Here is a 26390-nt window from a genome sequence, read left to right as displayed (position 1 = left end):
CAAATGAATTTAGCACTGAAGACCATTAGACCAATTGCATAATTCCTCATGCAATTAAAGGATAAGCCCACCTTCTTATACATTAAGGATTTAGAGAATGCAGCAATATTAGTAAAACACATCAGTGAAAGTCTGAGGAAAATCGGACAATCCGTTCAAAAGTTATGAATTTTTAAAGTACAGTGTATCTGTGCAGTCACTGCTGGATGAGAAGACTACTACAGTGTATGATGTCACATGCGTACAACGATATAAGGAAAATAAAAAGAGAATTTCACAAAACTTTACTTTTTGAATAAAGTGCACATTTCTTCAACTTGTTACTGACGTATTGTAAGGGTAATATTATTCCCCCTGCCTTCTGAAAGAGAGAAGTCGAGTGTTCTTTTATTATGGGGAAAAAATGGAAATATGTTGAATTTTCTTTTTATTCTTTCTTTATATTGTTGTACACATGTGACATCACAAGCTGCAGTAGTCTTCTCATCCAGTCTCGACTGAGCAGAAACTTCAAATTGTCATAACTTTTGATCGGATTGTCCGATTTTCCTCAAACTTTCACTGATGTGTTCTACTATAAATATAGCTGCATTCACTCAACCCACATGTCTATGAAGGTGAACTTGTCCTTTAATAACATTTAATCTACAGCTTGGCTGAGAGTGATGTAAAATGACAGAACATCTTAATATATATGATCAGATCATGATTTTTTTTTCTGGTTACTTGATAATTTTGCCGATGTAGCAGTTCTCTGGATCTAAAGCATGTCAATCATTGTGTCAAGTATCATTATCGATTGAAATCAGTTACTAGTAAACCATTTACCTGACCTTAAATAAAAAGTAAACCAAAGTAAAATTTCTCTTGGTCTAAGTTCTATTTAAAGCACAATTTTCTGTAGTCTAGTTTACATTCATGAGCCTAACAAGTGTGAGAGGATGTGATACTGTATGTTTTCTTCTTTTCTATGCATTCATCCCAAGCATATGAATGGTTCTTATTTCAGAATCAATGCAAAATAGACAGCATACATGAATTACATTTGTAGATATATCTAATTCATTCATAATATCAGTGTGAGCTGGTGCTATCATACACGTTGTAGGTTTTGCCAGTAAATTGAGTGGGGATAGAATACAAATTGTTGAAAGACAAGACAATAGATAATGGAAAGATTTAAAAATAAGCTTGAGATAATGAGAGGACTAGTTACGATGATGATGATGATGATGATGATTTTGTTTGTGATTTGACTACCAAATCTTTTTGTGATTTGGGGTGGTGCATGCATCATTCTGTAAAATGCACAAACCGTAGGCTATAGGCCTACATTCATCCTCAGTTATCACATTGGAATAAGTTTAAAGCAACAGGAAAGTAACCTACATTGTGTAGATATCACTGAGATGGTGGTTTTATAACATTTTTTGGCCATTAAACAAGATAAAATCCTTGTGTACAACCTAATGTTGATCAGAATTTTATGGGATTCTGAGTGTTTCATTTACGCAATCAGCCATCTCCAAGGGATGCACACTGCATTCTCGTAATCTTGACTGGTTCCTCGTAATGAGAGAAGAGAAGTCAGGTGGTAAATGAAACGTGAAACCCTCCCATGCATAATACGCTCGGCGACTGAGGTGCACTTGTGGAGGAGGAGGAGGAGAAATGACATGAAAATTCCTCAGCCTCTCATCGGCGTACATCCACCAACCAACCGTCCATCCCTCCCAATCCCCCAACCGCACTCGCAAGGTAACCACGGTAATGATATTACTGGTGCGAGGTGAATTTTCAGGCGCAAGCCCGCGAACAATTAACGGCGAGCCCCAGAGACCCAAGCTGAAATATGAGATGCGCTCGCGACGATCCGCTCGCCCGCTCTCCCCCCCCCCCCAGTGGAATATATAATGATTCGCATAGCAGCCGTGTTGATTTAGCTGCCAGGAATTACAGGCAGACGCATGTTTTAACGACATTAGTCCAAATACCATGCTCTTCTCCCTGCTGCATGCTAACACAACTGGTGGCTACATCGTCATGTGATGTATGAGCCCAGCTTTGCCCAAGTGATAGATTTACCGCTACCAGATTTTTGCATTCCATGAGGTATTTTACATACGATGTATTCCAGGAGTCTCGCACATACAAGTGTACATTGTATGTTTCCAATCAACTTTATGAAAAAAAAAGAAGCATCATTGATGGTCATACCTTTTGAAGCTCCAAAAAGAACAAAATTAAAGAAATGCACCTTCACTGCATGTTTTTGTGTTAGAATATGCTATCCAAGTGAAAGCAGTACTCAATATATAGTATGGTGTATGTTAGCATGTAGGCCTAATGAACTGGTCCTTTGCAACGGGAAAAAAAAAAAAACTTCACCCAAACATAGCAAATAAAAATATTAAAAACAAAAAGCTGAGCTTGCAGAAAGAGACAAACTCATACATGTGAAATGAGATAGAAAATGCAACTTCATTCTATGACATTTCATTCCCATTATGTGCTCTATCATGTGATTTATGATCTCTGATTTTAAGAACTTACAGAAATTTTCTTCTTTAACCTTGTTTGTAGGTAAGATAGGATGGTAATCTGTCTGGCTGTATGAAAGGCCAACTATCTAATGAATGATATCATGAGAATCATATGCATATATAAACACAAGTGTAGGCCTACATGACTTGTGTAGGATAATCATTCATCCTCTATCTCAAGAGTGTTCCTATTATCATTTAATGGCCTCTCTGTCGTCGTCGTGTGAATAGGACCCGAGACCAGATCGAGCTGCACAATAATGCTGCACTGCTCCATGATTTGTATAAATTGAACATCTACAGTATCATTGGAGCTCCTACCATTGATTCTTTCTGCACACTCTCACATGCAGAAGTACAGTGTGTACACACATGCGGGTCAGGTTTTACGGTACATGTTGTATGCAGATTATTTGATGCACTGCTGCTATGTTCATTGCTCTCACACTTTCTCTATTGCATGGCACATGCACACATTGTACACACTCAATGCACACACACACACACACACACACTTACAGACAGACGGACATACAAATTGTACCTACTGTGTTGTAGGCCTATATTATTACACATTTGACATTGACTGTACATACACTTGTATATGATTTCCAACGACTTATACATTTCCATAACTAGATTACATGTTATGTAGAATGCATACTTGCATATGTGTGCATGCACAGACACACAGACACATACATTAAATTTGTTCGCATAGGCGCACAAACACACATGCCACCGCACCTCCTCAGCCCCTTCCCCCCCCCCCCCCCCCCACCCCCATCCCCATCCCATAGCTGTCACTCACCATTCTGAGCAGCTGATTCCCTACCACAGCCTGCCCAGCTAGCTAGGGACCTCATACATACACTAATCATGTTATGATAATGTGACACTCTTGACCTGAAGTGCTAGCTGCCTCAGTCCGTCTGACTTGGGTTCTCCTTCATGCGGTTTCCATGGCAACAGCTACTTTTAACAGGGAGGAAAAAAAATCTTTCGACTGTGTGGAGTGTTACTAAAGAGTTTTCTCTCTCCTCTATCCCATTCCCTATTATAATTTTGCTTTTTCAATTCAATTGTTTTATTCTTAGAATTCTGGAAACAATTTCCCTTTCCCCTCCCCCCATGTGTATCCTCATCTCTTATCTTTTCTTCTCCTCATCCTTCACATCTTCTCCTCTCTCTCCCCTATCCTCTTCTTCTCTCTCTTCTCTCTTTTTCTCCCTCCCACACATACACACACACACCACACACACATACACATACATACACACACACACACACCCACACCCACACACACACACACACACACACACATTTGCATACGCTTACAACTGTGTGCCACATATTTCAGTTGATTTTTTTTTCAATTAAAATCAAACTTTATTTCCAATGTCACATTTTATATACGATTTTGAGGGAAACAAACAGAAATTTAAGTGTTTACAATTTGCATGAAATTAATGGGTTGGCACTGTGTCTATAGTTCTTCAGCAAACTACATATAGTGTAGACCTACCGGTACATAGTGGGCTACCTGGTTCCCCCGGGGGGCATTTCATGAAGCATTTTGGTTGGATTTTTTTCTGACGAACTGTTACAAGCTACTGAAATCTTTACATATGATTGGCTGAGAGCAAATTTGTCTGACAACTTTGTCAGACAAAATGCTTCATGAAGTGCCCCCAGAACAACCTTTCTATGTAACATATTCAATTTGACTGTGTCAGTAGACAAATGCATCAACTTCTCATATATCTGAAGTCCTGAGAGAGTAAATCAGAGGTTTTCTATAAAGAACGTTTCTCACAAGAAAGTGGGAAATTAGTGATTGTGAGAGAATTAGGAGTACTACAGAAGTGTGATCATGGTCACATGACCAAGATGGCTGATCTTGGCTGTTTGCAGGGTGGCAGTATCGATGATTTATTGTCATTCAGGTAGTTACGACCTCACAAACTTTCTTAAACATCTGTCAAGTCTCAAATCATCTCTGGCCTGTTTATATTTTGCTTCTCTCTTTTTTTTTTGTGCTTTTTTTAAAACCCTATGCCTTCAGAGTGAATGACTTTGGAGTTTAATTCTTCGTTCATGCAATGTGTACAAACATGTGCATGTACACTGTATGTGTATTTTCTTGTGGCAGTGAAATACAGACAAAATGTCCAGCCTCAAGGTATGGGCAGTACTAAACTTGCAAGTTTGGGCATGCACTCAGTGCATTGTCACACAGAGCTACTGGTATGTTCATGCCCGTTGGGAGTTCATGCCTTATGGGAGATCATGCTTTCTGCGTTTTTACAGCTGTTTCCGTTCATCAGATTAGCTTGTCGAGGACCGAGTGACACATGGAATGTCGCCATTGCTCCCAGAAGTCGCTTGCTCGGTTCAGACTCTCGTTCACAAAGCACACAACTTCCAACTCTGGGGGAAACATAGATTGTGCGTGGTATATCATCTTTTCTGTATGGGGTGCTACATACGAATGCATTTGTGTGGAACTCTCATGTGATGGACACAAATTTGTGGTGCATTAGTGAAAGTGGATGTTTTCAGTGGGAAACTTGTCAGCATTTTATAGAGTAGCGTGTGAGAGGTATTGACAGAGTGTAAATCAAATGCTTCGGTAGTCCGTGGCTGGGCCATTATTGGTGACAGTAATGTTCGGACTTTGCCCCGTGAGGCGTTTTAAAATGCTGAAATGTACACAGACCTCTTCATTAGCGTGCTGGGATGTCTCACTCGTGTCTTTTTCTGTCTGTCTTTCTCTACACAGGTATCCAGAATGTAGCCAATAAGGACACACCATCTCCTAAACAGCTCCCTCGTCCGTACCTCAACCGACTCGGGACGCACATGTGGCCTCCGCCACCACTCAGAGCAACCAGGCACCTTCCCCAGACGTCGTCGCCATGAACCAAGCGGGCGAGCAGAATGCCGAACCTGCCCCTTCGTCCTCCTCCACCTCCTCTGCCTCCTCCTCCTCTTCTCCTCCTCCGCCTTCCTCCTCCTCCCCTCCTCCATCCTCCTCCATCTCATCGAATTCGTCGTCGTCTTCATCATCGTCGTCGTTGTCCTCTTCCACCTCCACCGCCTCGGAGACGACACTGGCAGACGAACCGAGGGGAACGGCAGCCAAGAAGGTTGTCTCCGTTCTCAAGCGCAAGCGGGCCACCAGTTCAGAGTCCACCCCAGACGAACCGACGACCGATGAACCCGATTCCAAGAAGTCCAGACTGGATAGTGGTAATGATACACCACCAATCACTTTGTCTTTCACTTTTCTTTGAGTGTAGTCAATCATTAGCTCATGCTTATTTTGGGAGTGGTGCAATTAAAGAATAAAATCTTGATGATGCATGAAAGCTCAGCTCCCCATAGTGTAGTGCACACCATGGCCGGCGCCACGTTTTCAAAAGTTGGAGGGGGGGGGGGGGGGGGGGGGCCACTTCAGACTTCTGGTGCCACTTCCGGATTTCACCAGCTAACAAGCAAAAAAACAAAGAAAAACCCAAAAAAGGTCTTCAGCGCAAAACAAAGCCTTTCTGTGCTCACACTTCTAGGTTTCTATCTATTTCTTTCTAGTGCCACTTATGTACACACTTCCGGGGTAAAAAAGTGGTGGGCAGGGGGCCCAAAGTGGTGACACCTTATGTATTCCTTGGTATGGTGCCGGTTTTGCCGGCCCTGCACACAATGTGAGCACAATGACAGAGGTCTTTATTTGAGTGTAAATTCTTGATCTTACCCTAAATCTCTCTGAGTACCTTGGAGATTTTCCATACCCTTCCCCATACAAAGTAATGTCTAGATTGGCTAAGAATATGTGTAGTATGTTGGACAGTGATAGTTCACTTGATGTGTCATGATGAAATATCTCTGTAAAACAATCTAAAATTAAGTAAATTAGCATAAATTGTAGTTAGTTTTATCTTCCAGTAAATATTAACCACTAAGTATTTGATAGCATTTACAGGTAGCGAACTCTTCTATCAGTGCTGGTGAAGGGTCATGTAATTGCACAGTGTATAGTCGTTGGCATACAAATTGTTACTGGCACTGCTGCAGTTTTGGGCAGTCTAGTGTGGGAGAGAGGAAGGTGAGTTAATTCGCTAATCCAGTCACGCACCTGCACTGGTCCATTTCAAGGGACACGCCCCTTTCCCCTCACCCCAATATGGGCTTCCCTAGGGCTCCCCCCCCCCCTTTCCCACTCTTCCCCACCTTCCCCCCTCTCTCCCCTTCCCCCTTCCACAACGTCTGTAAATCAACTAGTCAACTGTAAGGTTTTATCCCATGTGGGGATAACAAGTGAGTAATATACACTTATGCTCCCTAAATCTTTTAGCTAGCAAAGTGATGTGCAGATGACTGAAGGCAAGGCCAATTTCTGCCACAAAAGCATTAGCCTGTTACTTTTTTTAAAAATAAACTTGCAGTGATAACTGTAGATTTAATTTATAGTGACTGTATTGGGGGAAAGTCATGTTGCTACAGCGAAGATTGGATGCTATTTAAAAAAACAAAAGTTAAAACCATACTTGTAAACAGTTTGCAAGCCTCAATGTGGCATATACTGTAAAATGAGGAAAGTTCGCGTGCATTTTAATTTCGCGAATTTCGCGAATCCTAGCCGCGAATTTCACGAGCGCCAAGATTCGCGAAATTAAAATGCATGCGAAATTTCTTGTTTACACTATCCACATTGAACGCCAGTGGCAATTCTCGAAAATTTCATGCCATGAAAAAGGCCGTCGGCTCCAATTCGCGAAAATATCGTGCCGCGAATATATCATGTTTTACAGTAGACGATTTCGTACACAAGAAAGAATGGATGTTGATGTACATTTACATACGATAAAAGTATGGCGCAGACATTGTGTACACTCTATCAAAGTTGAATCAGTTTCTAAGGGAACATGAATACTCTGTCATAGCCAACAAAGAACTTTATCTTACATAGTCATGTGTACATGTAGTCTCGGTTGGAAATAGATTGGCACATGTGTGTGTGTGTGTGTGTGTGTGTGTGTGTGTGTGTTTGTGTGTGTGTTCTGATTCTAACTGAAGTGGATATCTTGGCTCACGGTGAAGCTTGGCTCTGTACTCCTTCCTACTTCAGTCAAATGTGATCAAGATCCACTTTCATTTATGGCAGGAAGAGGTATCCAGAGTAACATAAATGACAACGTGATGTTTGTACACCCAAGCACTCTGTCACTGCGGCATGAGTCAGGGTCCAAAAATTAGTGCCTCATGATGTTTATGTGTGATTGAGTATTTATTTGAGGAAGTGGATACAACAAATACTGTAAAACTTCTTTCGTAATCAATTATTACATTTCTCACGATTTGCAAGGGAAAGCTTCAAAATATTTCAGTTTCTGTAATCAGCTGTTTGAAATTGATGCACATGAAACCAGAATAACAAAACAGTGCAAAACTGCATTTCCTCATTATATATCCATGAGTTTTGGATATATGATCTTCAGCTATTTCTATCACATTTGATTTCATTTGGAAGTCCAATTAATTCTCTAGTATTCATTAATTCAATGGTCCCTCCATTAATATCAAAACAGTAATTATCCAAATAAAACTACTAGTATGCAGCAGCTGGTATTCAAATGGCAGGCAGCGACATTCCAAGCACGTTTGAACAGTTTTCTTTCATATTATCATGCTCTCAAGTAGTTTATAGGGCCATTGAACCTTTTCCTTTCCATGTCAAGTTGTCTATCCATGATGATGGTGTCTCAGCAAAGGCTAAATATATCATCATCATCCATTGGTACAATTAGAGAGAAAGATTGGGTCCGCTTGCTGAACAGGAATTCCCATCTAGAGGTCGGCCTGGAAATTGGCACATCCGTTTCAGGTTTTTTCGTCCCCACACCTGAAGCAGGAACATGTGACATGGCGCGATGTGGTAGTCTCCTCGTCTGCCTGCATTTCCGCCCCGAATCCAACGACGTATGGTAGTGATTGAACACTTTATCGGTGGCCTCGTGAACTTTGCGAGCCCGGAGAGGGAAAGCGATGATACTGAATGTGTTTATATGATGCCAATATTGGCTGCCCTCCAATGACACGAGTGGAAACTGTTTCGTGATATTAAAGGGGTGGATGAAAGGGGAAAGACAGTTCAGCTTGTGGATCGATGAGGATACATTTTTTTGTTGTATGACTGTGTCTCCATTTGTTTTGCACGGTGATTCACCTGATAAAAAATGTTTGTTTGTTTGCAGATACTCTTGTGCATTTATTTAAAAAAGAATTAACAGCAGTGATAAGTAATCAGGTGATAAACAAATAATGTGGTTTACATTCAATGTAATTTGTTTGATAAGCTATTAAAATACAATTTTGATCAGTGCAAAAAGTGAGCTCTCACTGTCAGTAGCAATTGCTTGAAGCAATAGTAGGTTATGTCCACTTTATCATGAGATTATCATCATACACACGCTCTCTCTGTGTTCAGCTGCAAATACCATATGATGGATAATCTCTCTATTTTACATTAATATAGCAAGATTGTTTGAAATTATCTGATGAGATCCATGTGTCCTGCCATTGGAATCTCTCCCTTGACCTGAGTGAACGACAGGTCACTTACAGAGTGTTGCATTTTTGTTTAAACTGTGGTTAGTTTCAGTTTCTGCCAGGCTATTGTTCAAATGATGAAAACTTCTTCATCATGGTGCGTGTATTAATGAGTGTGCACACGTATCATAAAAATGCTGCATGGTTATAGGTGTAGTGTTGATGCTGGATGTCCACAAATTAACAGAAAAAAAAAATCCATTTAAGCCTTGCAACCAGACTAGGTGATCCCTGTCATGGACGTAGCGCACGTAATGTCGGGGATGAGTCACTTCGATTATCTGAGCGCACAAAGAGAGAAGAGACTGTAGTAGATACTGTATGGACATTCCCTCAGCTGTTGTAAAGCCGTAGACATCATCATGATGGCCACAAAACGTGTCTAGGCCTGTTGTCGGGTAGCTGCTTCCACGGCAACAAGCAGCGATAGCCTTTCTCCCGCACACCCACAGAGCAGCGTTGACAAGTGTTGAATACATAAAAACTGACCGCATAATGATAAAGACGCAGCATGACGGTCTTCTATGCTTCACGCAACTAAAAGATGAACAGTCAGTCATGAAGAGCTCAAAAAAGTATAGAAGTAGACTATCTGTTGTTTTGTTTTAAATGTGCTGCAAACTGAATGCAAATCTCAATCAAAATGTTAAAAATGATGACATCTCCCTGATTTCTCTGACATGGAAAATTACAGGAATGCTCATGAGTTCAAATTAACCAGGGCTCTTTCTAACATTTTTGTGATATCAGGAGCAGAAAGTTAGATGTAGAAATTAAAACTTGGCGAATGCATTTTCTTCTTTCTATTGAGTAACTAATCTGATTTTTTACCGGTATGTTTTCAAGTGAATGACTTTTGGTCCATGGTGCAGTACGTGTCATCAAATCACTTTTAAAGTCCAGCTTGTCTTACATACATGTAATGTATAATGTCTTCTAAGGCAGTGTATGAATGGACAAATTGAAGAATATCATAGACAAATTTTGGTTTACTTTTGGCCGGGTTTTGGCTATATGAAAGTGGTAGCACTGTTTAATATTAATAAGATATTACAGTTCTGAATAGTTTGTGTCAAATTACAACAACTGTAGTAAACCCTGTTTTGGTAAGGGGTACTGGGAAATGTTGAAGGGTGTGTGCCATTCACCATTTTGGTAGATTTTGGGCATGCTCAGTTTCCTTGACAAATTATTGTGATCGGCAATTAGTGGGATATTTCTGCCCATCTGTCTGAGTGAAAAAAAAAAAAAAAATCTTGGTATTTGGATCGTGATCATTATCCTGTTATTTTGTCTGTGTGAATGCGAGTTCTATAATTACTGTATACATTTTATACAGTCTCAGATTGTGTGAGATTTTACTGAAAGAAATACATTATTTTTATTATGTTTCCTATCCAGGGTCAGGGGATGATGGAGAAGGGATCGTCAGGAGGAAGAAGAGGAGGGTCGTCTTTGACGGCGTGACGGTTTTCTTCTTCAGACGCACGCAGGGTTTCACGTCGGTGCCAAGTCAGGGTGGATCCACATTAGGTATGAAACTCCTGACATTCACGAATGTGAAGCTGGCTGGATTTATGATAAAGGCTGCTTGGAATACAACTAAAAAATTCATAATTGAGGATTGCTATCACTCTCAATATTTGTGATGCTGATAATGATAAAGACTTACATCCCAAGAATCCTTTCTGTTGTCATTATTCAGTAAAATTTAAAGAATTGTCTCAATGAAGCCACTCTATAGGAAATCAGTGACATGTAGTATAATTTGGTGCAATTCTATACATCACAATTGTGAGAAAAGGGTGAGTTGGAGGATCTAAATCATTTTTGTTGAGGGGGGGGGGGCAGGAGTTTGTCATATTCTTGAACTATTATAGAATGGGCTTTAGAATCTGTGCAATCTGATTGGTCAATTATCTTGCATTGATTTTTACTAATCCACACTGAGCTAAGTGTCCGGTGAAATCCGAATGCATTTCTCAAGCCTTGTATAGTGGTTTAGGTGCACCAGAGGCATGAGGAGGAAAAGGGTTGAATGTCTTGAATTTACAAGCCCATTTTATAACTTTGGAAACAGTTTAAAACCTACTCGCACTCATGGGTTTAAACAGTTCCAAAGTTAAACCTGTGCATCCAATTCTCACCAATCCACTCTGTCCTGTGCATCATTTGTATACTGACAATGAACGCAAAACCCCCAAATGTTTCCTGCTTTTTTTTGTGCAAAATGGAGAAAGTTTCAAAGCCCTTTTTACTCGGAAAAAGATATTCGGAATAGGAACAAAACTGAAGTCTTTATGCAAATAAAAAGCCACAGTGAGTTTGACCTCTTTACTAGAACTTTTTGTTTTTTCTATGGCAGGGCCCTTTGAAGACAGTATCCTGTAGAAATAGAACTTTCACAGGATATGTTTATTTTTAAAAGAAGTCACAATAATAAGATATTTGTAAGAAATAAAACAATCTGCATTAAAGAACATCGATGCTTTTAACATTAAAGAAAGCCACTAGTTCCCTTTCCAAATACATGAAAATGATGCATAAGAAAGCAATGCAAAACAAAGTAAGAGATATGAGTAAAACATAGTTAAACTTTTGAGATTTGCTTGAAGGGTCGAGTCACTGGACTCTCGATTATTTTTTTTTTTTTCGGCTGGAATGGTCCTTAGGCACTAGATTATTCATGAATTTTATTACTATAGCTAGGATAATTACGTCGTATTATTAGGATTTGAGCATAACCTATAGGGGAACGCTGTTAGATTCCGCACTAATATTGATACTTCCATTATCAGGGTTGATTTGTAGTCTGTCGGTACTCAGTTTAAAGACATAACCACCTGCTTGAGAAAACCTCTCTCCCACTCACTTCCCCACCCACCCACCCCTCCCAAAAACAACAACACAAAAAATGAACCCCAATGTATTCCCTGCTGAGGAGGGTTTTAATCTGTAGTTGCACCCATCTCGCTTTTGGTCTTCATGTTCCCTCTCAGCCATGTCAGCTGCTGTTAAACTTATACCATAGCTGGCCTTGCTCAGGAACATTTCCCCCTCCCCTTCCCTCCCCTCCCCTCCTTTCCTCCACTCTTCTCCCCCCCCCCCCCCCTTCACCAATTCATCTTTCTCGAAGATCCCTGCTCCCCGTCTGTGGCCGCCACGCCAAACATTGCTCAGCCGCAGTAGGAAGTCGCGGCTTCCTGCCGTCAAACAAGCGCTCTAAATTTGGCCCGTGCCATGCCGCGATCGCGGAGCTGATGAAAGACACTTTCTTGATTATCCTATACCTCTGCGTCTCTGTGAATGATCAGAGCGAGTGGACAAACCTTCCCAAATGTCAAACTATCATATGTGGTTACTCCATTTACTGTTATTGCCAAAATGTTTTACTTCTTTTCTATTTCATGCCACTTGAGATTTATAAACTCATTTTTTAGTTAGATAATGCAAGGTAGAGTTGAATTATTGTAAAGGAAGTCCAAATTAACCTGTTTTTCACTCGGCAATTGGTGCTGTATACCCCTGGCAGTATGTGTAAGGCAAAGGGTAGTGTAAAAGATTGTAGCTCTGTGAAAAAACCAAACAAACAATTGTCACTTTCTGCCCATATCTGTGCTTTTATTGCTCATGGAATGAGATATGGTCTTCACTGTTTGTTATTTATTCTTACGTATTTTACAGCATAAGTGGGCGGACTAATGATTCAGGTATTTTAAAAACAGAAAAAATTCATTGGAGTTCTTCGTTAATAAATGCAAGTGTTCATGCAAATCCTCTAGAATTTCATAGCAACTCATACTGGGCCTTGTAAACCTTGATATTTTGTAAAACAGAGAATTCTTGGTCAGTGCATGTGCAGAGATGCCAACTGTTACTTTTTTCTCCAAAATACTTTAGGTTTTATGAAAAAAAAGCTGTTATATTCTCAAATTTTGTGACTCTGTGTGTCCATTTTGCAGGAAAGGCAAAAATATTCCTTTCCTCCTTCAAAAATAATTATGCCTTATTAGCCATGCTGTGAATACAGCAATGCTGTTCTGAGCATAGCCATCCTTGCATGTGGGTGTGCTGAGAAAGCCAGATACAGTTGTATACGTTGTGCGTAATGATACAAATGTTATCTCATAGCTCCTGTGTGGTCATTAATCAGTTATATATGTATCTTATCATTCGTGCCAAACATCCAATTTGTAATGATTCCCATATATGCACCTTGCTGATATAAATGCAAATGGAAATGGTAGATCAATAGAATACTAAATTTTTGTTGGAAATAAAGACAGAGCACCTCAAAAACCATACAGAGTGCCTAGAAGCATCAGAGACTGAGAATCCTACCATACTTGAATAATGTTTACCTGTGATATCTTTGTGTTCTTATGAACTTTGGATAATTAACAGGCAATATATCACAGTGTCCGATTTCATTTAGGCTGACCAGTGTAGTTCTGCAGGCTACATTTAAAAAAAGAAAGAAAGAAAAAGATTGACTTTAAGGCTTGGCACTTTTCCAAAATGTGTTGTTTCGCGCCTTTTAAATAGCATGTTGCAACTATGATGTTGAATGGCAGGAAAGACTTCAGCATGTTGAAAGGCTTTCAACAACCCAAATGGCTTCACAATTGGGAGGCCCAGTGGTTAATTTTTGGCAACAAACTTGCAAAATGCTTCATCCCTGGCTCAATTATCCTTGACATTTTCATGTAAAGTTGATTCTCTGTTCAGCGAAGTTCATCAAAAACATCTTTCTGAAAACATGTGTAGACTAGGCAACCTGTTTGAAAATATCAAATTGGGAATGAGAAACGTTTGTTTGTTTGTTTTCAATTTTAGTTCATTGTTAGCTGTTCAATTGTTAGCTGTTCATTTCACGTCATTTTTTTTCCAAAATAGCTAATAAAAGTCAATATTACATGTGCATGTACATGTGTTGTCACTTAAGTGAACAAATTACACTTACAGAAGTGAGAAAAATATACAACTCAGAGTAGATTTAACCTATTCAAAACAAAGTACAATGTCATAATTCACATACCTTTTCAACGAAATTGCCTTCTTCTGTTTACTAAAGTTTATTGCAAACAAATGCTTTTGGCACTCGTATAAAAAATTCGTCTAAAACAAACAAACAAACAAACATTATTGCAGTTTAGAATTTTAAGCACTGCATAGATTTCCTGATGATTGCAGATTAGACATTTTTATCTATTTGTCTTTTGCCGTTATGACAGAACATTTGAATGTGAAGTTTATATGACAGTAATTTAAAAAAAAAAGATGGTGAGGGAAGATCACTAGACACTGATTGTGATGAATCATCCTCTAGAATGTCTTGGCTTCCAACACTGATGTCACCATGGTCTCCACTAGACAGATTACCCTTTTGAACTTTTGAGATTTCCTTGAAAATTTTACTCTTGAATGGAGATAATACAGTCTCACTCGACTCTCCTTCAAGAAAAGAAAGAAGGATAAAATGCCCCCCCCCCCAAAAAAAAAAAAGAAGAAGATGATTCTGCTGCATTGTTATTTATTCACTTTTGTTTTGTTTTGTTTTGTTTTTTGTTTTTTTTTTTTGGGGGGGGGGTGTGAAATGAGACATCAAAGGAAACATCAGATTACCCAAACTTTCTTTGTATGTGTAATTGAGGGAGCAGAGGTGCAGCTAAAAATGCACCTTTGTTTGCTGTACAATTTGTACCTGCCATCTTTATGTTCTGTTTGGATGTCTCCATGGAATTATATTGCAGGTATACAATCGTAGGCATCAACTTCAGATGATTCCCTGCTCCAGATTCTGATTGGAATAGGCATAGAATGTCCGGATTGAGTCAGAACAGTGATAGTGCCTGAACTATTTTCTATCAATTTTACTGTAACACAAGCATACTGTCTCCATCACTACATGGCATAGAGCTTACACTTCAATTTCATTTAAAAACAAGGAAAAGTAGAAATTACGCGGTGCGTAATATATGTCCCCGCCGGAAGTAGCATTTTGTAACAAAATGTGCAATATAGGTAAAAAATCAAGGTCAAAGGTCAAAGAAGTCAAAGGTCAAAATTCTGTGTAGAAGTTTTGAAGCCCTCACCTAGTGCCATCACATAAAGCAAATGGAATCGAAATTGGGTTAGAAATGGTGAAGGAGTAGCATTTTGTAGCCAATGTACAATATAGGGCAAAAATCAAGGTCAAAGGTCAAAGAAGACAAAGGTCAAAATTCTGTGTAGAAGTTTTGAAGCCCTCACCTAGTGCTATCACATAAAGCAAACGGAATCGAAATTGGGTTAGAAATGGCGAAGGAGTAGCATTTTGTAGCGAAATGCACAATATAGGTCAAAAATCAAGGTCAAAGGTCAAAGAAGTCAAAGGTCAAAATTCTGTGTAGAAGTTTTGAAGCCCTCAACTAGTGCCATCATATAAAGCAAGTGGAATCGAAATCGGGTTAAAAATGGCGAAGGAGTAGCATTTTGTAGCAAAATGTACAATATAGGTCAAAAATCAAGGTCAAAGGTTAAAGAAGTCAAAGGTCAAAATTCTGTGTAGAAGTTTTGAAGCCCTCACCTAGTGCCATCACATAAAGCAAACGGAATCGAAATCGGGTTAGAAATGGCGAAGGAGTAGCATTTTGTAGCAAAATGTACAATATAGGTAAAAAAATCAAGGTCAAAGGTCAAAGAAGTCAAAGGTCAAAATTCTGTGTAGAAGTTTTGAAGCCCTCACCTAGTGCCATCACATAAAGCAAACGGAATCGAAATCGGGTTAGAAATGGCGAAGGAGTAGCATTTTGTAGCAAAATGTACAATACAGGTCAAAAATCAAGATCAAAGGTCAAAGAAGTCAAAGGTCAAAATTCTGTGTAGAAGTTTTGAAGCCCTCACCTAGTGCCATCACATAAAGCAAACGGAATCGAAATCGGGTTAGAAATGGCGAAGGAGTAGCATTTTGTAGCAAAATGTACAATATAGGTCAAAGGTCAAGGTCAAAGGTCACGACTGAAATTCTGTGTAGAAGTTTCAAAGCTCCCATGTAGTGCTATCATATAAAGCAAACAGAATCAAAATTGGCTCATAAATGACAGAGAAGTAGCAAATTGAAGATTTTGATCACACACGGACGCACACACGGACGCACACACGGACACACGGACACACGGACACACACACGTACGGAGCCCGTTTCATAGTCCCCTGCTCGAACTCGTTCGGCGGGGACAAAAAAGACTGAATATTAGAAAAACAGATTCTTATTTCCAATATTGAGATCAATTTTAGATTGATATCTTCTGGCACAGTTTGTGTGAACTTCTTCTCCTTTGAGGATACTGCACAGGGAAATGCTTGTTTATACAAAATGTTCATATTTCATGGAAAGTTTGATTTATTCATCTACAGGTTTAGAATTAATGAAGCAGTAATGATTCAAGCACAAGAGGTTTTGTTTAAACACTACCAAAATGTTGCAAGGCATTTCTTATTTTCTGTACCAAAATATTTGATGGGAGGGCAACCAATGCTATTTTTCCTCCAGTGCGCAAATGTAGTTTGCTTTGATTAGTGACAATTCTATGAAAGCAATATCTGTTGTGAGTCATACAAGCATGCTACATGCCTTGAAAAGTGCCGGTATGTCAGCAATTTGAAGACTGAGATGGACAGGATATTATTAGTGAGATTGACATGGCGCTCCTTATTTTAAAGTTTAGCTCAAAGTTTTAAACTTTGATGGTTAGCTCGCGTTTTATCCCCATATAGATGCACTTGAAAGTTAGCAGATTAGTTGATGAACAGGACCACATGATTTCTTAGGGTTTACACTCTACCCATGAGCCAGGGGGGTCCCCACTCATACAAAATTGCTAGTTCTATTAGCATCATATGGCCAGGATAATCAATGAACTAGTTAATAATGAGTTAGTGTGACTTCTCCATGAACCCTATTCCCCTTTAGCTTTCGGGTCAACCATCACTGCGTGCTGTACACTACAGTGGGCTCCAGTTATATTACAAAGTCCATTGGACTGGCAATTTTCTTTCGTTATATCAAAATTTCGTTATAACCGAACAAATAAACAATAAAAAACATAGAGCAGAAAATGTTGCAGTTCAAATTTTACTGAACTGGAATTCTAACTTGCATCAATGCCCATTTTTTTTTTTTTTTTTTTTGTCACTAGACTGTGTGTAAATTGTATGTATTTCTTCTGGTTCTGTGGTCCAATTATTGAGTGAAACTCTTACTCAAAAGTTAAATCTTCAGTGTTGTGTGGACACGTGGTGCACTGTAGTTTTAAAACTGCAAGCTAATCATTGAAGTTGAAATTGTTGAGTTAATCTCCAAGATAAGACACATTGTATTTGTGAACCTTCATGTAACTATTGTCAGCTGTGCCCTGCCTCAAGAATAGATTCTGGTGTGAGATAAGATAGCAGTCTGCTGTCAGATGGACACTTTCCAGTGCCCCATGTGTTTGACCTATTACTGCATTGATAGCCTGACTGTTTGCTAGTAACACCTGGAATTTCCAAGCATCTGCCAGCTTGTCAAACCTCACTTATGCTTCCGTAAGGATGGTTTCAGTGTGAGAAATTGTGAAAAATTGTATCAGAGCCATCACCCTAGTGTTCATCTTTATCATGTATCTGACAGTGAAGCTTCTGAGGAGTGCTGCATCTTTGAATAGTCTTTGATTTGTTTGTTCTGCTTTCAAAGGAGAAAGAATGCGTAGTGGTAATTTGAATGTAAAATTGACAGAAGATTGTACCAGTTGCATCAGTGCAATTGTGTAACTGTAATTTCTAGAGAGAAAAGCATTCTTTTTCTGTCTTAAAAGTGCCAATAAATTCTAGACAAGTTTATGTGAAATGGCTCTCATATCAAAAGGCAATCACCATGACAGATGATCTAGAATATACACTGATAGATGGTGCACTGCCCTCTTTTATGGAAGAGTGCAAGAAAAGTCACTGCCTTTAATGAGAGATGAGTTGTCTTGCAGTCCTAACAAGTTTTCCTTTGACTCTTTTCTTTTGCTGCATATTAAAGGCATGGCTTCGAGGCACGACCACATCGGCAAGTTCACCTTGAAGCAGTTTGCCCTGTCCCAGGAGAAGACGCACCGCGCCATTCTCCGCAAGCAGCTGATGGAGCGGCGGTGCCAGCAGCTGAGGGATTCGCCGTGCGGCAACATGGCCCTCCGGGAGGCAGAGTCGGACCTGGACGAGGAGCTGGACAACATCAACATCAACGACTACTACTTCCTGCAGCCAATCCCCACCAAGCAGCGCAGGCTGCTCCTGCGGCGGGCTGGCGTGAAGAAGATCGACAACTCCGAGAAGCTGGAGCTTAAGCGTATACGGTTGTCACGGGAATCCTGCGGATGCGACTGCCAGATGGTTTGCAATCCAGAGACCTGCATGTGCAGCCTGGCGGGAATCAAGTGCCAGGTGGACAGACAGTCTTTCCCGTGCGGTTGTACCAAAGAGGGCTGCCAGAACCCCAACGGAAGGATAGAGTTCAACCCTTCCCGTGTCAGGACACATTTCATCCACACCGTGATGCGGTTAGACATGGAGAATCGTAATGAACCGAAGAACTTGCCGGGTGAGAGAGACCCCGATTGCTTTGAAGGTCCCCCGGATGTCAGCACCATCTCTCAGCCCCTCGATGACTGGGCACACCAGCCCTCCACAAGTAGCAGCATGATGTATTCAGGAAGCCTCAATGGGAGAGATTACTACGGGAATGGGGAGCCAGCAGAGCCTGGATGCAGCTCGCCCTTGTACCCAAAGTCTTGTGATGCGTACGGTAGTGGCAATTCAGTGGAGGAGAACATTCCAGTTGAGGTGCACCCTCCAAGGCAACACGACCTCATTCCACAAATGCTGCATTTCAATGAGTCAGAGGACGAGAGTGCTTTGACCCAACCCATCGCTCCCCTCTGTAACGTCCCACTACCCACAATGCCTTGCTACGACAGCTCGGAGGACAATCTCAGCTCGTCGTCTGAAACGACGTCCAGCTCGGAGGGGAGCTCAAACTACGAGCTGAACGAATGCGGGGCACCTTTCAATTTCAAGCCCACAGCTGATTACAACCTTGCCAGTAGTCTAGTGCAATCCCCGGAGGTCAACAGTCTGTCCCAGGGTCCCAGTGTGGAAGGCAACTTGCCACACTTGACCCCACTGGAGGTCTCCAATGTCTTCTCAACCAACAGGCATTCTGTCCATGATTCAAATAATAAAACCTACACTGAACTTAAGCAACCAGATAGCTATTCCAGCAGTAGCTTCACGCCTGGACTCTACAATCCAGAAAATTCCGCCCATAGCAGCTATAGTGATATGTTTATACCGTATGAGAGTTCAAAGGTCACAGAATCCATACCTCTTACCCTCTCATCTTTGGCGCCAGAGCCACTGACATATACCACCTGCAACAGTCCAACTACATCCAGTACATACACAGTGCTGAGTTCACTGAATTCTGTAGATTCCCTTGCAGAGATGCAAGAAACAGCTCTTGCAACAAGCAAATTAAGTTCAGTGTCATTTGGCTTGACTGATGATCCCAGTTCCTCCTATGCCCAACCAGAACCCCTTTTGTTCAACCCTAACTCAGTAAGTCAACTCTATGATGCAGCCTCAAGCTACCCGGTTACCACAAGCCAAGATGATGGTCATGGGAATGAAGCAGCTGCAATGGAAATTCGGGAAACCCTGCCATTACTGAGCACTGAAGACACCACAGATTCTGCACCAGCTGCGGAAGCGATTGTTGCAGAGTGCTCTTCCAGTGGAGGAAAGACAACAGGGCCATTGGTGGATCCAGAACTGTCATTAGAAGACTCAGAGGAGCATGTTGACTCAGTCCAAAGTTCACAGACAGATCAACTCCCACTAAATGACACCAACTCCAACCCATGCTGCAGCACAACTCCACCAGGTCACCGTGAATTCCCCTCAGCTCAGAGTGCGAGAGACATTCAAGATGGTGCCAAGGATGCGGGAGAGGCTGTGGCAGCAGTCGATGCAGGACATGCTGGAGATACCCACGGAAGCAGCCCAGAGGATGCCAGTGCTTGCGTGCCAGAGAGCAATTCCCCAGAGACACATTGCAGCGAAAGTACTGTGAGTGACAATGTGAATGCCGAAGAGCCGTGCGGGCAAAGTTCTATTGAGTGTGTTGGTGATAGTGAGTGTGAAAATGACAGTATTTGCCCATCCCAGTCGACTCCCAGTCATCATTCAGTGCAACCAGTCAGAACTGAAGAATCTCAGATGAGTGCTCAATTGCCAAATGAACTTGTCTCATCTTGCGCCGACGCGCCAGATGTCTGTTCCCCTGCAGCACCCAACTCCAATGGACCAATCTCTGAAGAGAAGTACTCAGTGGGACCAATCGCTCACGTAGACAAACTGCCTCACCTCCATCCATCTCTTAACGGGAAAGTCCCAGTCCTGACCCACTTGCCAAACGAAGCCCTCGTGGGCAACGCCATGGACCTTGCCAAGAAGATCCAAGTGATGCGGGGGAACAGCGAGGGTGAGACCACCCCCTCCGTGTCCTCCATCTCGCCCGATTCCCTGAGTCCCGACGGAGCCATGTCGGATGACCCCTTCAGACAGGCAGACGACCCGTCAGCCATCGACGAATCATCTTTCAGCAGCTCGGACAGTGCCGTCGGTCACATGACGGGAGTCAGCTTTCCTGAGATATCGTCCGCCCTCCCCTGGTCCAAGCTGGCCTCTCTGATTAGACCTTCTTGGGCTCTCATATTAGGCACTGACAGATCATTTGACAATGACTATCTATAGATACTACACTGTATGATGAAGTAGTGAGAATGCATACAAAATCCTTTTTTTGTGTGTGTGTATGATTTGATAAGAAATGCTTGTGCAAAAATTTGACAATCAGTCGTTAGATATGTCAAGTCTTGCCAGATGACTTAACTCTCTTGGTGTCAACTTGATGATAGTCATTGATTCTTTGATTTCCATTATCTTTTTTCCTTTTTTGGGTCGCTTTGAAGGAATCTTTCTCGAGCTGTATCCAACAAGTGAGTCATGAACGTAAAGACTGTTTTTCAGTCCCTTGATTAATTGAGATTTGTATTAATGAGCCTGACAAAAAGTAGTGAAAAGCAATCAAATCATGTGGTGTTAATCTGTTCCAAAGTCAGGACATCATCAAACGCCATGACTCGAATCTTTCCGGTAAATGCAATCATCTCAAGATGTGTGTGAGGTCATCACTCTCCGTGCATCTCCCTGCGAGATTGCCACAATCTGCCAAGTGCTGCCCCTTCTCAAAGTGCAAATAGTGCCGTCATATACAAAATAGTTTCTGGGAGAATTAGGCACACCTCTGTCATAGACATCATTCAGCTTGTGCTCTGTAATAGGTATAACGGGTCAACTTTTGTGAAATTTCAGGATTTTTGGTGAAAAAAGTTCTTCCAGGCTGTGTATCACCAACATACCTTTCTCATCAACATCTTGCTAGAACTTTATCAACTCATTTGTCCAAGGGATACCTCATTTGCTGTGTTCAAAATCCCCGTGGTGCTGTGAACCTGTTTGTGTACTTGTAGCACAAACACAAGTCTTAACAAAGTCATATTCAACCCCTCTTCCCCCCCCCCCCCAAAAAAAAAAAAGGTACTGATTGAATTAATTGCTGCAGGTTTTGCCCTGATCATATTTTTTTTTCTCCAAAAATAAGAAGGAAAAAACAACAAAGATCTTTCTCAGAACACCCACAGACTCTTTCAGTGGGTCAAGTAGTGATGTTAATAGATTTAAAATGGTTACTGCTCAAGCAAAGCACAAACATGGTCTCAACACTTGCTTTTTGTCAGTGTTTGAAAAGGCAAAAGTGTATAGAACTTCAGAACTTTGATGTTCAAGAAGAGATTCCAGATCTCTGCTGATATATCTTATGTGCTTCTTTGCAGTCGTCAGTTTGTGCATCACAGCTTGTAGAATTTTTGTACGAGATCATATGAACATAAGTTTTATTTTTCCCCTTTATTTATTACCAACTATTTATTCATTATTTATTAGTGTAAGATGGTAGCAGTTGAACACAGGTAAGATCAAGATAGCACATTTTGAATATGAATTGTTTGATTTTTTTCCTACCATAACTCAAGTGCTTTCCAGGCCTATGTATGTATAATGAGAAGTCTTTTCTTGAAGGGGCCAAGATTAAAAAGAATGAAGTATCCATTTGAAGAAAGAAAAATGTACTTTCTTTCTGAGAATTCCGATGAATGGTACTTATCAGAGCAAGAAGAGTACTGGTTTGAATCTCTCAACATTATTCGTGATGCAGAAGGAAATTATATTTTGATAGGTATCTGCAAACACACATTTACATTCTGCATGTAAATGTTTCGCCAAAATTTTCTTTGAATTGAAAGCACAGTTGATATTTCCAGAGTTGCATGCAACTTTATGTAAAAAAAAAAAAACAGAAGTAAAACAGATACTCTTCTGTCACCTACAAAGCTGCTGATAGCTATATATTTACAAAGCTCTCTCATTTTTATGCCACCAATGCATGTTAGACAAAGAAAGAATGGAATATGTATATTGAGTCTTGTTTGGTGCTTGCGTTGAAACACAGTGCAATGTTTGTATGGTTTTAGAACATATATCTTTTACAAACTTATCTTTTTGTAGCGGAGAATAGTTTTGTAGCAACTAGATGAAGTGCAAGTCATATATTGTGTTTTTTATTTTTTGTTTGTTTTTCGGGGGTTACGCAGTAACTAGTGTCCAGTAGGTGAGTCATATTTATTCACCAGTTTTAATTGCTTCACAGAAGCAGTTCACATTATCCTTATTGTGTGAAATGAGGATCGATTGTGGAAATATTATTGACTGAATCATGCAAGAGTATTGTTATTTATGTTGTTGATATCCTCTGACAAGTGTAAGAAAAATACTATGAATATGTGGAGACAAAGTAAAAAAAAAATGACAACAAAACAACCCTGTATGTAATAGACAGATTTCCTTGCATGGTATGATCATGCAACTTGTGTAGAGGGTTGAATCAAACTACTGTGTAGTTGTAGTGGCCATGCCTTTACAGCAGTGACCTGCAGTTTGGAGCCAGTACCAAACTCTTTCCATGGGAAATAATGCATTGAAAAGAAGGCCCTGTGTAGAGAGTTCATCTATGCCAGGTGGCCAATGTCCATCCCATTTCTTTCCCATTGCCAATATTTCATGGGGTGTTCTATTTCCCCAATACAAAAGCCAGATTTATCTGTCTGCCGTTCTTCTGAGTGAAGATGTTGCTGTTGTGTTTGTTTCAATATTGGTCATATTCACGAAGCACAGGTTTGAAACACAATGATTCATTGCTTGCTTGGAAATTCCAAGAGAGATCAAAAGCCAAAGTTGGGGGGAATTATCACTATGAATGGATGTGAAAGATATTATTTGAAGATAGCAGTGCTGTCATAGAAACAAAAGAATATTAATTTGACAAATCTCTGCTGTCCAAACCAACATGACAATTTGAGCAGTGTCTTGTCAGTAGTTATTTCCTTAAGTTTTCAGCAGGTACAGCCTGTTCAGGGCCTTGTTTCATAAAGAGTTGTGATTAATCTTACAGTATGCTATTACAGCACTACACTCAGATTTGCTGTGTGAACATGGTCAGGATGTCCCTGATGTGTGTGGGCCAATGTGTGGCACACTGAAATTAGAGGCTGCTTTCTGTCTCCTCAGCTCTGGTGTACAGAGGAATTTTGGGATACTGCTTGCCATGCAAGCCCAAAATTGGCAACACAGAGAGCTTTTGACGGTCTCCCTCAAGACACACAGCATGAAATGTCTGCTTAAACACTGTTGGCAGGACATTAGTGGTGCTTCATGTATTTGAAGATTATGTGGCTTTTTACACAAATTTGATATGATGAAACTTCTTTCTTTTCTTTTACAAAGATATGTAAAATTTTAAATGACAGAATGTATGTAAGGAAACTATTCAAATTATGTGATTACAGTTTGACAATGGTGGGGACGGGTAAGTTCAAATTTTAAAATCGTGAATGTTAATAAATTTGTAAAAATGTACAGTTTGTGCCATTTCAAATGTTCCAGTTTCTTGTGTGGATAGCCATGGTTTTGACAAAGATTATATTAATCAATGTACCATGGTTCTAGATCTGTGGTGATATGTGATTGTTTTCAATACTGTATGCCATACTGATCTCACACAAATGCAGTTCCATGACATATGTGTTTCTCTGATTCTGATAATGTGTACAAATGAAGGTGTACATTTGAAGTACGGTGAATGATTACGGAAAAATTTGTTTGAAGTTGTTTCGTGCTAATACAGTGGTGAAGTCTAGATGGTGGTCCCTCCAGTATTTCAGACAGTTACTAGGGGATATCTGTGACAGGTATTCATTGTGTTGTAGAATGAATATGTAGATGTTCTTAGCAGGTTCTGGGTGTCCATATGATGTTTTATGGTGATTATTTGTTAGATAGATGAGTTTGACTGAAGGAAAAGACTGAAACTTTGTTAGCATTTTGGGGTCTTTCTTGTTTTTCCCCTTGCCTGTTGGAAGCACGCAAGGCCCGGAAATAGTTGACAGAATCCACAAGAATCAACAAGGGCCGAAAATAACACCTTGCCTTTTTTGTAAACAGACAGCATCATCAACAATGTGTGCAAAAAGAGTCTAAAAGAGAATATGGCTTGAATGCATACACAAAAAATATACATTCTTACTGAAGTTTGTTGTTTCTCAATTGTCCCATACAGCACATACCCAAGTTTGTACTTTGTAACTGCTCATGTTGTTTGAACTGTTTGTATAAGTTGTGTACTGTTCAATTTATCCAAATCAGAGTAAGATGAAACTTCACTCATTCAGAATGAAACAAACAAACAAACAAACAAACAAATAAATTACCAGTCTTTCTTGAAGCCCATTTTTCTAAGCACTCTGCTTGGGTTTTGAGCAGCAAAGCAACTTGGTCAAAGTCATGAGATATGTCATATATTTTGGGGAATATTGCCAACACAATGTCAAATACTAGCATCATTCTCTGACACTCGGTTCTGCCTGTGAACTACATCAGCAACCATCTTCACCCTCACACAAATCCAAGTGACTGGGACCAAAGGCTTCAATCTAAAGTGACAGTAAGCCTAGATACATTATAAGATGGGTTAGGACTGTCTTACGAAGTATTAACTTTGCCGACTATTTGACATTCTTTTTATGGTTGTTCTCACGTGGTTAATTGTGCTTTCTTTTTTTATTTCTGTGTTCCTTGAAGTTCCTTGAACTTTTTTTTTTTTGATTGAAAATACTTTTCTTTTAATAGTTTAACATTCCTATTCATCACCCCTCCTTGTTTAATTTCTCATGTCCCATAAAGTTGGACGGTAAAAATCATGCCATTATGAACATAAGGGTAAGATTGTTTGTGATAATCTTACAGTTTGGGTATCTTTTCTATTCGGAAACTTCTCTATAAAGTTGACAAGTGGGCCCTCTCAGATTTTTATTTGAATCTTCTATTTCCTTGCAAACTGTCCTGATTTGAGTCTTGAAAATTAAAATAACAAACAAGATGATAATCACCGATGTACTCCGAGCTAACACTATGCAATGTTTCATGAAAGTCCAGTGATACATGCATATAGGTGCCCAACAAACATTGAAAAAACAAACAAACAAGCATACAAACAAACAAAAACGTGAAGAGGTTTGATGAAAAACCTTGTACATCTCAAAGAAATATTGATAAAAAGCACCTCGATAAATGACTTGCCTCTTCAGTGAAATCTGAGGTAGTGTATGCAGTGCCAGTATTATTGTGTGGAAATTTTCTAGTGAGAGACATGTATACATGATATAGATTTATGATGGCATGTATAAAGACACTCGATATGCATTGTAAAAAAAAAAAAAAAGATGAGAAAATTGTAAGATACTTAAAACCGATTGAATTAGAGACATAGCAAGTAAATTACTTGTAAATATGATTGTAAAGTGAATACAGTAAGTAAATAGTTATGAAACACACAAAAAATAGAGATATAATTTAAATTGCAGAGTGTGTTTCAGTATGAATTTTTATATGTCACTGCGGCTGCTGCTTTTCATTTTTCCTGTAGCAAATATTCACATAACAATTTAGACCTGTGAATGCAGTCAAGCTTTCAGCAACTTGATCTATTGTTACCCTCAG

The 26390-nt window shown here is 40.1% G+C and overlaps 1 pseudogene; it reads left to right on the top strand.

The window, feature by feature from the left end:
* LOC139745187 (uncharacterized) overlaps nucleotides 1-20990 on the top strand; it is a 43861-nt pseudogene extending 22871 nt beyond the window's left edge.
* Nucleotides 20991-26390: the final 5400 nt, after the last annotated feature.

Source organism: Diadema antillarum, unplaced genomic scaffold (assembly GCF_040938485.1).
Source record: "Diadema antillarum isolate AM-2024a unplaced genomic scaffold, OU_Dant_1.0 seq00001239_RagTag, whole genome shotgun sequence".
Classification (NCBI taxonomy): Eukaryota; Metazoa; Echinodermata; class Echinoidea; order Diadematoida; family Diadematidae; genus Diadema; species Diadema antillarum.
The sequence above is the reverse complement of the archived record's forward strand: the minus strand, read 5'-3'. Positions and strand labels throughout refer to the sequence as shown.